We start from the raw sequence: 18,633 nt of genomic DNA, 5'->3' as shown, positions 1-18,633 counted from the left end.
CTGGCTCCACCCCCAGAGTTTGTGATTCAGGGCGCTGCTGAGGATTTGGAGTTTTTGACATACTCCCCAGGAATACGGACCCTGTTAGTCAAGGAATGCCCATTGAGGATCACCTCTTAACCCACCTGTGGAACTTCCTCCTTTAAGAGCATGATTATTCAGAGCTATCCCCAGGTGCACCATTGAAAGCTTAAGCCCTAAGCACCTTCCCCATCTGCTGAGTTGTGGGGAAGCCCAAGAACTTTCTCTTGGTTAGAAAGACATTTGCTTCTAACCAATGTGGCTGGGGGTTAAGGTCAGAACTTGTCATGGTGACAGCATGAAGGAAGCCAATTTGGGGGTGACGTGAAATGCATGCAGTTTCATCATGATAGTTCCAGGTTTGAACTTTGACGAGATTTGCGTGTGGGTAGAAGCAATAGATCTAATGTTTTCTTAGTTGGTTATGTGTGTGCTTCCTGTGACATCACAGGTAGTACTCCATGAAGGAGACATGTGCTTCCTCCCGAGCTGGAGGAAAGCAGATTAACTTAAAGTGAGTGGAGGTACCCGAGAAATCGGTGAATTAAGGAAGATGCTGGTGTCTTCTCTGAGTTCAGAGCTTCTAGGTCCCCGTGAAAGATCTGGGCTCAAGAGTTGGCGTGAACTGATACACATATTTAGAACTATGATCCAGAAGGTGATTTTCTTTGCACAGGATCCAGAGCGCACCCTCTAGGTGCCTGAAAGTCTTTGCCACTGAGTGACTATGGAGAGGAAGTGTGGGTCAGTGGTTAAGAGGGGGAATGGAGGCAGGCTTTTGGTGGCACAAAGCCTGACTCCGATGCTTACTGGTTGTAAGAACTTAGCCCAATTATTTAAACTTTTTGTATCAGCCCTTCCGGACCTGGAAGTGGGTTAGCAAGCATACCCACTTCTTACAAGAATCAATTACATTCAAACAATTGCTCAAAACAGCATCCAGCACATAGCAAGTTATGAATAAAAGGTTCCAGTTGGTAATAACAGTGATGTTTTTTGTTGTGATAATGTGAAAAGGGAGGCAGAGGGAAGTCAGACCTTGCAAAAATGTAAGGTATTGCTTTTGATCCATACTGCACACGAGCCCTTTTGATTGGTTTATGAGAATTTCAGTGTTGGTGTTTTTCTTAAGAATAGCAGTAATTGGCGGGCGGTAGTGGCGCATGCCTTTAATCCTGGCACTAGGGAGGCAGAGACAGATGGACGTTTGTGAGTTCGAGGTCAGTGTGGTCTACAGAGAGTTTCCAGAACAGCAAGGTTACACCGAGAAACCCTGTCTCAGGAAAAATAAAAAATAAAATAAATAAATAAATAAAATAAAATAAAGGAGGGGGTTAAAAAAAGAAGAGCAATAATTGTAAGTGGGGTTTGCCCACTAGCGTCTTCAGGCTTCCCTGGTAAGTCTGGTGTACATTTAAATTCTGAATTACTCCAGTTTAATCTGCAGCTGTGGCTGGGAGTGTTCTAGAGGACATCTTGGGATAGAGTTTGAAGGTGACACTATCTGTAGAGAAAATGAGGGTCTTGCAAAAGCTAATCGGCCATCAGAGTTCCAGAACAGGCTTCCCGTCCTTGCTCTGGGCATCCTGCTCTCGGCCTGGCATCTCACACTCAGCTAAATTTGTCAGCTGTAAGGGAGCCAAAGACCACAGGAGGTCAAAAGCTGGGCACAGCCAGGCTGTGAGAAACGCAGCTGGCGTCCACCTATCAGGTGATGGATTACATATCACCAGTCGCATGCCTTTCTGAATCAATCTAACAACAAGGACTTGTTGAGCTCCTTCTGTGGGACCAGCAGCGTGCCAGGTGACTGGAGGCAGCAACCAGATAGCCATGGGGCTGCTGCTGGGGAGCAAGTTGCTATTGTTCTGTTTGCTCTTTCTATGGGAGCCAACTCCGGCTTGTTAAGTGGTAACTGACAGTCCTTTCTTCTAAGGAAGTTTCTCTTGGATTTGCTGCCAATAGGAAGTGTATTATTTTGCAGAGCTCTATAGCATTCATTTATCGAGTGCCCACTCAATTATGAGGCATGACAGGGTTTGCCATCTGAGAAAGGAAAGACCGCTTAAGGATTCTTCGAGTCAGAAGTCTGGAACAAATAGACAGATGGATCAGAGGGTTGGGGGTGGATTTTGTTACAACTAGGGAAGAAGCTCTTTTAGTAAGAGCTGGATCTTCCGTTGAGGGTTTAAAGATCTTTCCAATGAGCTCTACAGAAAATAGATTATGACTCGGAGCATAAAGGAATAATGCATTCAGCAGACATCACAAAAATGTGGTTATTTTGCTAAATCATAAAGAGAACCTAGGTATGGTGGCTCACCCTTCTGCTTTGGGAGGCAGAAGCTGGATCTTGAGTTCTAGGCAAACCTGGGTTACATAGCATTGTCAAGGTTTGTCTCTTTCTTCTGACACTTTTATTTCTTTCAATCATATTGTCCTAACATCATCAGAATATTAATATTAATCAAAACATACTCCTTTGCTATCTGTGTAAGAAGTATATATACCCTGAGGGCAGAACTTATGGTTAAAATACATGTTTGTGTAATATCAAATAAAAGTATTGGGAGATATTCCATCAGGTTCTTTTTCAGTGGGTGTCTATGAGGAGGGTAGACTATTGTTTTGTTTTTTTTTTTGTATTTCTGCTCTTTATCCCCCTTTGCCAAGGTTTGCAAACAAGCAAATGAAGAAACAAACAAACACAAAATACAGAAATAAAGAGGCAGAGGGAAGGACAGAGCAGAGAGATTGGAACAGAGAGAACGAGGGAGAGGGAAAGAAGGAGAGGATATTCAAAGGCCTCAACAATCTAGAAGGGCCATGGAGGATCGTCTGTCTCTTTGTGTAGTGACTTTATAGAGCCGACTTTGCAAGAGGGACAGATTATTTCTACATGCAGAACAGAACTATGATAACTATGTCTTACATAGCGTGAGAAAAATGTCTTCAACTTGTGTGTTGCCTTTCTTCTGTGTGGGTTCAAAGTACTCCACTAACATGACATCATTACTCCTTGGAAGGAGACTGCGGACCAACTCCTTGGAGAATAATTCCCTTTCAGGAGCTTGGGGAGCTCAAGTGCCCATTTTGGGTTCATGCAGCGTCCCCAAGGATTTGATCCTAGCCCTCCATAGGGCTTTATTACAGTCATTATTACTCATGGTCGGCTGGATGAGTCTAAGCGAGGTCTCTTGGCAAACTCACACTTTAGGAAGACAGACAGAAGTGTCCTCACTTTTTGCTTGTTCCTCCCTAATGATCAGTCTTAGGACTTAGATATACTTGTCAAACATCTTTGTTTTGAGCAAGGCAAAAATAAAGTGAGAACAAAAGGCGATACCAAGTAGCATAGCAGGACCCCCTGGAATTAAGTCCCTGGAGTCTCAGAGCACTCCCTGAGGAGACAAAAAATCCTCTCCGATGTCCTCTTGCTGTTTCTCAGTCAAGTACAGTTGCCAAAATCTTGCTAACAACTTGAGGTGTACACTATAAGCGGAAGTTACCGTCTTCAGTCATTATAACTTCTTTGTGTGTGTGTGTGTGTTGCAAGAAAATGTCTGTCACATCTTAGTCAAGTTGCTTGCATTTTTCCTCTGTTGATTCTCTTCCACCCCCAAACCCTTTTCTCTCTTCTGCTTGCCTGTCTGAAAATATCTTAGGAGCTCTGACCAGGGAAGAAAGTTCCTAGGATATGAAGAAAAATGGAACTGTTCCTTACGGATCTAATAACATTTCCTCAAGTCAGGAGACAGTCATTGGAGAAATTATCGGAACTGTGGCAGCCAGGGTTATTTGCAAATTGACACTGAAAAGAGAACTATTTCTCAGGTCAAATTCTATTCCAGCTTCTTTTGCCTCTGACCCGAGCGGCCTGGACTTGAGTGATAGTCTGTCAGACAGAGTTATTATTCCATTAGTGTCTTACTTTTTCTTCTACTTTTTTCTTTTATTTTTTAAATAAAATTTGATTTTAAATTACATTAATGCTGTATTTGATAAACAAATCATGACAGTCCACCTTTTTGGGATATGATGCCATGTTTTTATATAAATGTTGCATGATTAAATCAAGCTAATTGGCCCCTTACCTCATTTGTCTATCACCTTTTAGGGCAGGACATTCGAAATGTCGGCTCCCAGTTGTGAAATACAAAATATGCTATTTTGATTTATGCCCAATTGGCTGTGCAGTGGATGGCAAAATGTTTCCCTTCTATCTGTACCCCTTGACCCACAACTTTCATTGTCCCTTACTTCCTCAAGGCTCTTGATTACCACCAGATTCTTTGTTTCTTAATTACCAAGGTTCTTTGGGTAGGAAACAGTACCACCCAGGTAAATCTCAGCTATAGATACCTGTCCTGTATTTAGACTTGACCGGACATTATACTGAGCAGTCTGTTGGCAATGGCTTTCTGTTGTTACCTGGATTTGGGGAGGACTCTGGTTTTCTCCCCAAATACTAACAATTAAAAGAAAAAAAAACCTTTGTGAGTCTGTGGTGGGGGTATTGGATTTATTTGGACTGAATAAGAAAGTAGTGTTACTGGCCATGTATTTAGAATTGTACTGTCAACTTCGTCTTCTTACCTGTTCTTGCTGTACACATTATTCTTGCTGATAAATGGTTGTGTTTCTTCTTCCAAAGGCATAGTAAATACTTTTGTATTGGCCCTTGTAGCTTCCTCTCACCCATCATGTTGAGTTCCTACCCCCTCTTCCCACACAGAATTGCATGATACAATCACGTATTTTTCTCATACTTACCTTCGCTCTTGATGGCCGTATCATGTGGGAAGGGTTTGTGACATTGTTGTCATTGCAGAGATGTCATCATTTTTGACAAAGTCGGGACTACAAAGCATTACCCTGTTTATTTTTAACCTTTCCCTGATTGTGCTGATATTATTCCCATGATATTCAGGGCATACTCTTTCCCAACAAGTACTCTAAAGGTCCCGTAATGACGAGGGTAACGTAGCTCAGGTTTACTTACTGTACTTTCTTTAGCCACTTAAATCCATCTAAGGACCTAGATTCATACCCAGCATGTTAAAAGCACACATGGTACCAATTTTCCAGCGCAACTGCAGCATAGTCTTGGACTCTATACAAGCCACGTCTATCTTGAACAAATGTTGTTTCCTGGAAAGAAATTAATGCAAACATGTCACTGTATGCTGTAATTACCGAGCGGGATGCTGTGTGTGTTCACTGATGGAGACAATGTGGATCAGGCACTAATCTTAAGTTTATACTCTGACGGAGGAGATTGGAGGTTCCTTTTCTGTTCTATGTCTTCTTCATGGAGATAGCCCAGTAGAGGCACCAAGCACTGACTTTCTATGTTCCAGAAGCCGTTGCCATTCTTCTTGAGATCTGCATGTGCCCTCAGAGCAGTTACATCTGGACTAAGCCTGGAAAATGCTCGGGAGATCCATCCTATCTGGGTCTGGCATGTTCTCCAAGGATTCTGAGATGATCCGTGAGCAGAGTGCTTCGCTGCCCAGAGTCATCTGATGGAGAAGGAAGCATGACCTTCTTAGAGCAATATGAATTTCTTTTGTGTGTATGTGTGTGCATGCATGCGTATGTGCACATGTATATGCAGATGCACATGTGTGGGCATGTACGTGGAAGCCAGAAGTTGACATTGTGTGACTTCCTTTATAACTCCCCATCTTGTTATTGTTTTAGGGGAAAAGGGATTTACTTTGCCTTAAAGTTCCAGAGGGGGCTTCTGTCATGGTGAAGAAGATATAACAACAGGAGCTTATACATTGTTTACATTTTGAGGTCATTGCCCTCACTTGCTGCACATTTGTTTACGATTATTTAATATTCTGAGATGAATTCTTAGTCTTTAAGTTATACAGGTATTAAATATTATAGGACAATAGTTGTTCATGTTTGTTATACATATAGTCAGATTAATTAGGTTCTTTAGATACATAGAGATTGTATTCTGCCTAGAGAGGTAATCTTCAATCACTTCAATGATCTGTAGAACATGGAATTTAAATAACTTAGGGTTCTGTTGATATGAGACATGATTGCTCCTGACAGCACCAATCTATTCCCAAGAGAATATTGAGCCCCAAAGACACTCCACTTGGAGTTTGTTTTCTTCTTGGCACAGGCCTTTGAGCAAGGAACTGCCCATGCCACAACCACTGACAAAGTTCATGGTATCTGGACTGGATAATCAGGACACAAGGAAAAGGACTGCCAAACCTAGCCAAGACAGGGCAAGATGGTTCTGAAAAATTTCCTGCCTCTGAAAATCGTCTGTCAGTTATACTAGGCCTTAGCCAAAGTTGGTTGCTTCAGCATTGCAAATGAGACTTTGGGTGATTGCTCAGATAGTCAATTGTTTCTGTCATATACTGCTTGCTTTGGTAGCTGCTTGATTTCACTTCCTGCCTACTCAAGTAATATTATTTCCTTTCTCAGGCCTTTGATGGGGTTGAAGATTAGATAGTTGTAATTACCATCCTCTTATGGTTTAGCCAAGCTTATTTCCAATGCAAGACTTAGACTCTTTGAAATAGAATGTCTATTAAAACATGTGTTCCTTGCTTAATATTTTTTATGTTGGTTGTATTTTTATACTTCATATTTGTTCCTATTGTAAATAGTTTTGTATTGGGTTTGGATCACTCTTATTTAGACAATTATCTTTAACAGGTGAGACCAAATTAGGGTGTGTCTTTCTGGGACCCAGAGAAAAACAAGGCATGTGGCTGAGGTGTGCTCTCTCTTTGTGATTCCCTCGCGGCACATCTGAGTTTGGACTTCTTGTTCCTGTTTCGTGAGTTTTCTGCTTATAATAAATAAAAATATAATTGTTTTATCTTTTAGCTAGCCTGGTTATTCCCAGAATTGAGCTAATGTCAACACATGTTTCCAGCAATTTCCTCTCAAATTAGTGATCTCTTTTGTAATTATCACTGCTATCTGTCTGTCTGTCTATCTATTTATCTATCTAATCTATATCTCAACTCTTTTAGTGTTACTCCTATTACTTATGTTTGAAAGTGACTGCTTGGGATTGGATAATCTCTAAGAAATCTTGTCCTTGGATAAACCCGATTCTCCCTCTCTCAGGAGCCATTGATTGCTATAGCTCTTTATCTAGAGTGGCACTGGCACCTTGTGAATTGTCCCTGTCCACGTTGGCATGCTGACCGGTGTTGTCATTATTCGGATTTTATCTGGGCAATTACGTTGTTGAGATTTCATGGGGTCAGCATCCCTGTCATATCTAGAAGACATTATCTAGCAGCATGCATCCTGTTCTCTGGTGCTTTCATCCTTTCTACCCCTCTCTCCCAGATGTTCCCTGAGCTGTAGGCATAGACTTCACAGACTGGAACATTGTAGATGTGCCAGTTGTGGCTGGGTGCCCCAGGTCACTTACTATCTGCATTTCAAACAGCTGTGGGTCCTGTAGTAGTCTTCTGCTGCAAAAATAAGCTTTTTTTCTTTTCTTTTCTTTTTTCTTTTTTTTTTTTTGACGAGAGGGCAGTGAGAGTTACACCTACCTGCTTGTATTTGAGGTCTCTCACGGAACTTGGCATTCACTGGTTAGACCAGCTGGCTAGGGAGCAACAGGGGGCTAGTTGTGTCTCTTCTGCCCCACCAATACAGAGGCGCATGGCCGTGAACAGCTCCTTATGAGAGTGCTGGTGTCCAAACTGGGGTATTCATGCTTACAAAGCAAGCCCTTTACCCACTGAGCCGTCTTCCCTGCTCTGTAATATGAAGCGCTAGAGCTACTGGGATCATAGCTCCCCTACTACAGTGAGAAAAATCCTGGAAATCTCACTCTTGGAGCTTCTAGCTTTCCCAGCTTTGTGAGACCTTGAAGTTATGGAATTAAGGACCTAATAAGCCCATGGTGTTTAGTGATTCAGTACTGAAGCTTGTAGCATCTACATACAAAGTCCCATCACCTGAACAGGGACCACTAATAATTGAGCCAGTAATAGGAGTTTGTGTGTCCTTGTGAGTTTGTGAGTGTGTACTGTAAAGACTTGACGCCCATATCAATTAGAAAACTTTTTCTGCACTTGAAGTATTGTTATCTGTTTGTCCAGGGACTGAATCTAGTTATTTTGTGCAAGAGGGAAAGAATAAACTTACGCAATGTTGTTTGTTGTAGAAGGGTCTCATTTGACTCTAGGATAATCATAAACTCTTCTGTTTTCATCACCTTTACGTGGTGCCATTTGGGCTCTAAAGCTGGGGTCTTTATCCAGGCTTTGCCATTTATGAGCTCCGTGCCTTTTCCAAAGGTCCTTAACGCCTTCTGGGCCTCACTTTAGTTCCACTGGGAGACATGATTCCCTCTCTACTTCTGCTGAGGTATTTGCTGTGACCGTGTGTTGATATTCTGATTTTTAAATTCAGAAGGTTGTAAAATAAGAGTAAGTACATTTGTGCAAGGAATCTAGCAGTTCTCCTTGGGAGAAAGACCATGATCTCAATCTCAACTGCAAAAGGTCACAGAAATCTTCATGGTGGAGTGGGTGATGGGGACTTTACAGCACTGTCTGAAGGTGTCTGTCACAGAATGGTCTGTGCAACCTATGAGCAATTGTGCTAGGACTTGTTTTGTTTTTGTTTGTTTGTTTGTTTGTTTTGGTTTTTCGAGACAGGGTTTCTCAGTGTTGCTTTGGAGCCTGTCCTGGAACTCACTTTGTAGACCAGGCTGGTATGAACACACAGAGATCCGCCTGCTTCTGCCTGTTGAGTGCTGGGATTAAAGGCATGCACCACCACTGCCTGGCTATGTCTTGTCTTGTTACAAAAAACAAAAGATTCTGCCTTAAGCTCAGAGGTTGACTTTGAGGATTTAGGAGGGACGCAAGCATGCGGACCACTGCAACTTCATGGCACAAGTAATTTAATAAAGAACTTTTTATAGTCCCAGACACATGGTATGAACTTGAACTTGCTCCATTTAGTTGCTGTTACTTATGATAATGTAGTCGTCTTTGGAAGCTTATTGATTTAGTTTACTGTTTGTTTGAACAGAGGCTAATGTAGCTGAGGCTAGCCTTGAACTCCTGATTCTCCTGTGTCCACGTTTCAAGAACTGGGATTGCAGTGTGCACACCCGTGCCTCAGGAAGCTTATTCTTTCAAGGGAAGTCAATCAAAACAGACACTATAGAGACTAACTCTCTCACAAATCTATATTCTAGCACAAAGGGATATAGATAATTTTCCTCAGAAAAAAATGATAATTTAGCAAAGGAAAACCAAAATAACTCTGGATCATATTGCATGGAATGTTTTAAACCTGAGAGAAAACACCTCTCTTATTTGTCATGCTTAGGAGTGTCCACTGTTGCTGCAGTTGCTCTTGTTTGGGGGTGGCCTCTCCCTTGACCTCTCCCGATCCATCTCGGACTGGCCTCATTCCAGCTCCTTCAACCTCAGTCTCCTGGGAGCCAGAATTACAAAGGTGCCACCACTCCTGGCATTAAGAGGATTCCCTCTTAATACTTTATTCTGAGTTTTGACAGAACCTCCGAGTTACTACAGTGTTTAGTAACCTTTATACCAGTGGTTCTCAGCCCTCCTAATGCTGTGACCCTTTAATACAGTTCCTCATGTTGTGGTGACCCCCAAACAAATTATTTTCGCTGCTGCTTCATAACTGTAACTTTGGTGTGTAATTTTAATATAAAATTCTATGTTTTCCCAAGGTCTTGGGCAACCCCTGTGAAAGGGTCATTTGGCTCTGCCACCCAAAAGAGTCTTGACCAGCAGGTTGAAAACCAATGCTTTTCAGGGTGGAGGCTGTCCACAAGGCCTTCACGGAGCTCCAGGTTTGCTATTTAATGCTTAGCTCCCCTGGCTCAGCAGACCTGGGATCTCTCACTGTGTAGAGGATGTTACTTGCAGAGGAATTCTTATGAGTCGCCTAAGGTTTTCTTTTCCTTAAAAAAAAACGGATGAATGAATATTAATGTGTGCGTGTGCAGATGGAAAGCAAGTGACCAGTCTTCTACACACACGCTTTCCCTGCACAGAGCCCGGAGAAAAACTTTTTGACTATGGGCAATGAAAGCATTTTGCCCGCTTAGACCTTGGGAAAGAGTTGGGCTTATCAGGGAGCGTGGCCCAGGACTCTGGGAGAAAGCACTGAAGGCGGGACAAGCATTCTTTTCTTTTATCAGTGCTGTGCTGCCAAAGAAGATGCAGGCGGTGCCCTTCCTGAAGAATGAGAGCGGTTCTGATCACGGGAGGCCGTCATTCCATAGGTGGTTCCCATTTTTCTTTCTCTTTGTGATGGGAGTCAATCCTCTTGTAACTGCTGCTCTAGCGTCCTTCTGTTGCTGGTATGAACCCCCTGACCAAAAGCAGCTCAGAAAGGAAAGGGTTATTCGTCTTCCACTTCAGATCACAATCCACCCCTGAGGGAAACCAGGACAGGAACTCAAGACAGGAACCTGAGAACCATGAAAGAAAGTTGCTTGCTGGATTGTTGTTTGCTGGCATTCTTATACAGTCTTAGGTTCACCTTCCTAGGAATGGGGTGCTGCCCACAGTGGGCTGGAGCCTGCCACATCAATCATTAATCTAGACAATTCCTCCCCAACGTGTCCACGGGCCAGTCGGGTTGAGAAAATTCTTCAGTTGGGGGTCTTTCTTCCCCAGTGACTCTGACTGTAGGTTGTATAAAGTCAACAATAAAACCCAGCTAAGACACTCACATTTAGAGTTTTTTTCTTTTTTCTTTTCTTTTTCAGGATACAATATAGCTGGATGTGTTGGTACACATCTATAATCTTAGGACTTGAAAGCAGGAAGATCAAGAATTCAATGCCAGCCTGTATTAAAATATCAAGTTTAAAGCTATCTTAGGTTATGTGAGACTCTCTCTCTCTCTCTCTGTCTTTCTCTCTCTCTCTAACAACATAAATGTGTACTATAGAGAAAACATGAAAGCCATAAGGTGAAGTTAGCTATAGAAAATCCATTCCTGTGATATAAAAATTTATCTTTGAGTGTCATGGTGACCAGAACTAAACGGAAAAGAACCTCATATGTCTGGTTACCTGCTTGAAAAGAAAATGAATGTTCTCAGGAGCAGCTCCATCCTCCTTCAAACACAGAACAGAAGTGAGTTAGTTTCCTTAGCTACTCGTAAAAAGGGTGTTTGCAGCTCTCATGATTGGGTTTCCCTGTACCGACTGCCATCGAGTTGTAGAGGGCTGCTTTGTACAATGGCTGTCACTGGTATCATGCCAAAGTCCAGTCCCATAAAGGGAAAGAAATAAGTTGCAAGCAGTCATCCGTTCTCACTGTTTATTGTCACTGAATGAATGCATGCGAAGCTTGGAGCTCCACAGAGCTAGAGGTCACCTCTGATGAGCCACAAGGGCACGGCTCTGCTTAGCAGGAACCCAAGTGCAAAGCCATAGGCTCCGGGACTAGTTCCCTTAGCCAGGCAAAGACAACATCCCCTTAGCTATAGAAAAAGGGAGCCCAAAGCATGGGGCCAAAGAAAGGCCACCGTGCCTCTGGAACAAGCACCTCCAAGAAGAGGCAGAAAATTTGATGGAGGGGAAGAAAAGAAATTAATAGTGATTTTATTACCTTAACTGCTTGTCACATTTGTGCATATTTCTATCTTAAAAAAAAACAAAAAACTTCTCATGGGTAATGTTAACGCTATCAGGGTGTGCATACAAATTCATTCCATTTTTCACTTAACCAAGCAGCATAAAATAGGTTATTACATTTTATATTACCAGAGCGTGCAGGGTGCTATGATATGATCTTCACTGTGTTTCAGACCTTCCATAAAGTATGTCATATGCCACATGCCACCGGTTAATGATGCCTTAGGAAATTAGGCAAAGGGGCTGTTTAATGAGATGAGAATCAGTCCAGGGATGGGGGGATGGTGGGAGGTGAGAGACCTGGGTATCAGAAGGGAAAGTGTCTGTAGGAATTTACACCAATGGAGAGTTGAGGAGCCTTGGGGTCTGAGGACTCAATTATACCTGTCTCAAGACAGAACTACTGCGCCTCCTGAGACAATTTTGAAAAGACTAAGTGTGTGTGACATCTGCCCTTTCATCGAAGGTGAAATGAGAGCAGCTGCTGGTAGTGACAGGAGCTGATGTGACTTGCTAAGATCCCCCCCCCACGCCCTTTAAAGCAGCTTTTTCAGAGGCCACTTTTGTCATGGTCAAGAACTTCTCTTAGGAAAGGGGGCGGGCAGAAAAGAATCTTGATTACAGAAAGAGATACGGTGTTAACTTTTGAACTAGTTCTCCCATCTAAATGCCTAATTATCTGCTCCTGGTTTTTTTTTTCATTTTTCTATCCTGCTTTCCCAGATATTAAGAATTTCTGATTCCTTAATTCAACAGCAAATTCATTGAAAGCATGTTTTTAAGAAAAATGTTCACTTTATTTTTATTTTTTATATGTTTCACTTTATTTTTATTTTCTATATGTTTGAGTGTTGGGTCTGCATGTGTATATGTGTGCCATGTATGTGCTTGTGGAATCTAGAAGAGGACATGGATCATCTGGAACAGGAGTTACAGACAACCGTGATCCACCTGATGTGGATGTTGGGCCATGTCTTCAGCCTCAGAAAACAGAATTATTAATTAATTAATGTGTGTGTGTGTGTGTGTGTGTGTGTGTGCGTGCGTGCACACATATGTACATGCTGGCAATGAACTCAGAGTCTTCTGCATGCAAGGAGAGCAAGCACTGTACTGAGCTGTGTCCTCAGCCACGAAAGCATGTCTTCGGTGACCTCTAGGCTCTGATGCCCCTCCTATGATCTTTTGCAGAGGGCTCTATTACATTGCTTTGAAATAGGTCATCCCCACCCCCTTGCTTCCCTGTATTACTTCTATTTCAGGAAGGGGATGGAACTGTATTTTCTTAAATTCTGGTAAAACCTCATTAGATGATGAGGCTCGCAGAAATCAGGATCTTAAAAAACGATAGCCTTAAAAATTAGGGAGGAAGAACCTGTCACTAACTTGACTCTGATAACTACTCTGCTGTGGAGACTGTTTCCTCAGAAGTCACCCAACCAACATGACAGACATTTAACTGTCTGAGAGTCTTCCTTTCCCAATGAATGAATGTGGATCTCCGAAGGGACACAATGAAATTAGGAGCTTTGGGGTGATTTAATTAAGCAACTGGGATTGATGAGAGGGTGGCTTCTGCCTGTGGTGAGGGAGACTCCTCCATTATCTGACATTCAGTTAATGACAGGGAGCAATCAATACACGTTTGCAATGTTTTTCTTCCTCTAGTCAACACTGCGAACCTCAGAAGTTGCTAGCTTTACTACTAAATACTGAAGTATTTAACAGTAAATACCAATGGAAGTATAAAACAAAGGCGTCTTTTCGGTCAAAATGGGAGGGGATTTTGTGTGTCGAGCACAGCAGGTGGTGAGCACCAGGTGCTCAGCTTCTTCAGGGCCCTCACTGGGGTTTTAGAACTGTAAATGCGCCCCACTGTACAGACCAGCCCAGCCCAGACTGTCCATTTCCTGGGACATTGATTCAGAATTTGATTGTGAAATGAATTCTCTGTACACACAAACTTTAATTTTAAATTCAGAGAAACACCTGTGTGCCAGATGATATGCATCCATTTTAGATGGATGTGATATTCCGATGGGGACAAATCCTGAAATTTATATGTTGACGCCGATCTTTTGGAGTTCCGGTGGAACCATTCCTAGGAGAGTGTCTCTGGGTCTTCTCCTAGATTAAGAAAATTTCTCTATTTGTGGTTTTCAGAACTTTTATCTTGAAGTCTGAAGAGTTGTCTGTATGGTTAGGAGTGCTTGCTAAAAAAGTCAATAATCTGGGGGCCCAGTGCTGCGCTATAGCCCAAGATCCAAGGTGGATGGAGATGGGAGGATTGCCTGGACTTGCTGGCTTCTGCCTCAGCTGAGAAAATGTGTTCCTGGAGAGACTCTGCCTCAGGGGAAGAGGGAGACCGTGGAGAAGGACACCCTATGGCCTTTCCTGACGCTACTCCATCTTTGCTGTTCTCCTTCACCCTCCTTACTCATAGCTTTGGAGGGTCTCGTCTTCCTTTTATTTTCATACCTGAAAACCTAGAGCAAATGCATACAGCACTTAAAAGTAACACTTCAAACTCATGTACTTTTTGATCATAAAATGTTATAAATAAAATCAAGGCTTTACAAAATTAATTTTATTTTATTATTTCCCTGCTGTACACACACACACACACACACACACACACACACACACACACACACGCATGAGCACCCACATAGTGCTGGAGTACCACACTGTGTATTCAGAGGACAATTCTCGGAGTTTGGGATTTAGCTCAAATTGTCAGATGTGGAGGGCCGGTGCTTTTCCCTGAAAACATTTGGATACTTGGATTGTACCCTCTGTTTCTCTTCTTCTTCCTGAAGGAGACCACCTGCTAAGTCTCTCAGAAAACTACACGACTCCCCTATCTCTTGTTTGTCTGCACAGATCTGCAGCATCTGCTTCACAAAAGGGATGTCTTTTTGCTCCGCATCACTAAATCAAAAGATAGTTTAAGCACCCCTAACCTGTGATGCTCTGGAACTTGCAACAGTTTTTATCCCAGCCATTTTAGGTAAGGGATATTCAACCCATGTGCTAGGTAATCCAGAAATAAATGTAATAAATGCTTCTGTTAAAAATAGTATAGAACATGTTCAAGCTTGGAAGGCCCTGCCTGCGTTGCTTTATCTCCTAAATTTGACTCTTCCCCCTCGTTTAGGGGCAGTCAATCTATTTTTCCATACTATTTACTGTCGCTGCTTTCCACAAATTTTAGTATCTATAGCAGGGTCATTTGTCTCGTGGGTGTCTCCTAATTCCCTGACCATGTCGTGGCTTCGTTCTCATGTCCTTAAGTTTGTACTATCTTCTATCTCTTGTCTAATTGAAGCCTATACGGTGACTTCTGATAGCCCTCATCCTACTCCACCAGGGCAAGCGTGGACCTAGGTAGAAGCTGCTGCTCACCTGGCTAGTATTTGGCCAGCTGTTTCTTTATTGGCATCTTTCACCTCTCTGTGAATAAATGCAGGATCTAGAGGCGAGGCACAAAAAAACATGACAGGGAGCCTGAAGCCCGAGGTGTCAACCTCAGCTCCAAAAGCTGACCGGTTGCCTACCAAGGCAAGTCTGATGATCATCTACCAAGGAATGATGCCAGTGGTTTCAGCCTCTGGGTTCTAGCTTCTCTTGGGATTTCGTGAAGCTTCTGATTTCTGTGGTTTTAGGTGTTCTTGACTGTGGCACAGAGTGCAAAAGAGTAGCGCTGGGCTAGCACTGAGTATGTGAGGGGACCTTCTCCTGGACCCGCCATCTGTGCTGGAACGCATGCGCAGTAGTAGTTAGCAGACTCCTTAACGTGCATCTTCTTGCTTTGCTCCCTCCAACTCTTCAGCTTCCTCCCATCGCTGCCTTCTTTCTCTTTGCCTTGACGTATGGGTCTGCTGGACTTTCTCATACAGCACCTGGTCAACTTGTTCCCCCAGCCAGTGAATTGTAGGGCTACGTAAATGGAGAAATGGAAAATATCGATCCGCCTTGTATGAAGCCTGCCAAAATCGTCTTCGGTCTTTCTCGCTTGCATCAAATAACCAGGGAAATAAACCGGTGAGTCATGGGATCCATCAGGCAGCTGAAATTTAGGGCTGACGCCCCACTTAGCATCCGCTGTCAGTAGGGAGCGTCTCGGCTTCTATAAAGAGGCAGTGGTCCCCAAGAACAGCTCTATTTTTGCAAATTCCATTTTTAGCTTTTTTGGTCTTATGTCCCCCCAGTGATTAACTTGTGGTCTGTAAGAAAGAGCAGTTGATCCATTTTCTCTCTGTGCCACAGAGTCTTCTTTTCTCAAGGTTAAGTTACAGCATGAGAAGACTCTCTCACCTCCTCCCTTTCCAAGCTATGGAAGGAAAACAAACAAAACGACATCGAACATCAGACAAAGACCTAGTGAAATTATTTCCCACCCTCCAAAGAAAAAAAGGACACTCAAAGAATATATTTCCAATCAGACTTCTCTGTAAGTGCCTCTTGTTGACAGAAAGTGTGGGTCAAATGGCACTGGGGCATCTAACTATGTGGGTTTTTGTTGACTCCAGAATTTACCAGTTTGGGGACCTTTGGTTGTTGAGCCAAAATTATCTCAGGGCCTGTAACTCAAGGCCTATAGGACAGAAAAAAAAAAAAAACCTGGCTTGAGTACTTTGAGGCCTGTAGGACAGAGAAAAGCCTAGCTCGAGTTTGAGTGAGGATGAGACAGCAGAAATTAGGTAGACGCCCCTCCAGTCTGAGGGAGGGTTTGGCTGCCTCTCATTGGCTGGAGGTACCCCTACATCACACCATGTCACTTAACCTATATAAACCGACACTCACAGTAATAAACTGAGTTCCTGCTTGACTTGACTCCCTATCGCGTCTGACTGTCCTGTGTTGTGGGGCTACAGAATGAGCGGATAGCGCACTCACCTTTACCTGGGGGGATAAGAAGGCCTAGCAACGACTAGGGGAATATGGAGGTTCAAAAAGCTTGGCAACTGAAAGCTCAAAGAAGCCAGCATTTGGTCACTCATTGACCCCTTCTGAATATCACGTTCTCACATGAAGTAAGGGGGTAGGTCGTGATGAAACAAACCTATTGATGCTTTTGAGATGCACAGCGGGAAAGCATGACAGTGGCTTAGCATAGAAGGTAGTGTAGTGTTTGCATGCAGGTGAAACCAGCTACTGTAATGAGATGCTACGAGAATCTGGCAAGGGCTCTCGAGAATTTATATAGGTATCAAATAGGGGCAAACACTGATACAGAATGGTTTAGACGCCGTCTCTGATCCAGCTGCCTTCATCCAGTTGTTCTGTTCAGAAATGAAGAGCAAGCTGCGCCTGCTCTGATCCCAACCACCAAACAGAGCACAGGAGCAAGAGAGAATGAAACCCTCTCCCTAAGCATATAAATTGTCAAATCCACAGACAGGACCATGTCCTTGGATTTGTAATTCCCATTGACTAAAGGGATCAAAACCCTTCAGCCTGCCTCTTCCTTCTACAGTGATTCAGAACTTAGTCCTGACATGGGCAATGTGGGACTTGTCTTGGCTCCATCCTTTTTTGTATGTCACCTGGGGCAAAACCTTTCCCCATTCTGAGGTTTGTGTATCTCAGACTTAATGATGGTGATGGTCGTAGTGGTGATAGATCAAGTTCATTTAAAATTTTAGCTAAATACAAAAACAAGCACACAAAATAGAGTCAAATAGATGTTAGCTAGTATAAAATTATTGTTAACAATGTCTCCAAAATCAAAATATTAGGATGTTCCTTTAAGCTTAGCATTTGGGAGCGAGAAAGCAGGCAGGTCTCTGTCAATTCAAGGCAGGCCAACCTGGTCTACATAGAGAGTTCCAAGACAGTTAGAGTCACAGAGAAAGACCTTTTCAATAGATAGATAGATAGATAGATAGATAGATAGATAGATAGATAGATAGACAGACAGACAGACAAAACCAAAACAAAAGGAACCATCATTAAACGTTGCTGAACTGCTGAACGTCTGGGTTGTTGGTCGAGTTGTGATGAGGTCAGAGTGAAGTGTTATAAATGTTAGTCATTTGTTCAGTGTCTTTTCATGGAAGATGCATGTGGATATTGCTCATTTTCACGTAAATGAAGTCTTATATAGTAGGGCCCTTCCTCCTAGCATAGTCTTCCCTGGCAGATGGAAACAGAGGCAGCCTCTCCTAGAATGGAGGCAGAGAGATGGAGCTACAAACTATGGCTGCATGGATTGAGAGGAGGGATGCTGGTGGGGAGGGAGGATGCAGGTGGATAGGGGGGATGCTGGTATAGTGGAGATGCTGGTGGAGAGGGGGATGCTGGCATCCTGTAAGAAGGGATACAGCTGGTTCCACCAGACCCAAGAAGGTTCTTTGTTCTGGAGTCTGCCTCTCTTCTCCCTCCAAAATGTAATCACACCCAAGAACCGTCACCATGTGGAGTGTTAACACAAAGCAACCCTTTGATGGTATTAGAGTTAGTGAGATTAGCTGATACTTAAAAGCAAAAGTCTGATCTGGGTTTGGTACTGAGGAAAGGCAGTGCGTTGAGCAGGGGAGAAGTGTCAGTGACCAACTGCCTGTTTTATAGGTTTTCCTGAGCTAATTTCCATGCCGCCCCTCCACTAGGCCTGCTTGGGATATGGTCTATATATAGCGCACCGTCTTTGCCCTTAACAAATGTGGACTGTCTAATCACACTGGCTCTCGGCTTTGCTTTTCTCACTAATTGGGCTGCACCTAATCCACATAAGCTGCAGTATTCCTTGGAGTGTTCATGATAACTACTCTACCTTTCTCTCTTGTGGGCAAAAGCCTCGTGACTTGGACAATAAAGGCTCAAGGCTGTCTCTCCCAGGCAATTGAGCAAGAGTCCTTTCCCCTACCCACAGCTGAGGGTGGTCACCGCACAGAGCCAGCAACCTTGTCAGGCTCTGCCTAGCTTCCGGCCAGAGTGACAGTAGAGCGCTCCTCTTCCGTCTTGAG

The sequence above is a fragment of the Microtus pennsylvanicus genome, chromosome 5 (genome assembly GCF_037038515.1).
Source record: "Microtus pennsylvanicus isolate mMicPen1 chromosome 5, mMicPen1.hap1, whole genome shotgun sequence".
In the NCBI taxonomy this organism is placed as follows: Eukaryota; Metazoa; Chordata; class Mammalia; order Rodentia; family Cricetidae; genus Microtus; species Microtus pennsylvanicus.
Note: the sequence above shows the minus strand (reverse complement) of the source record.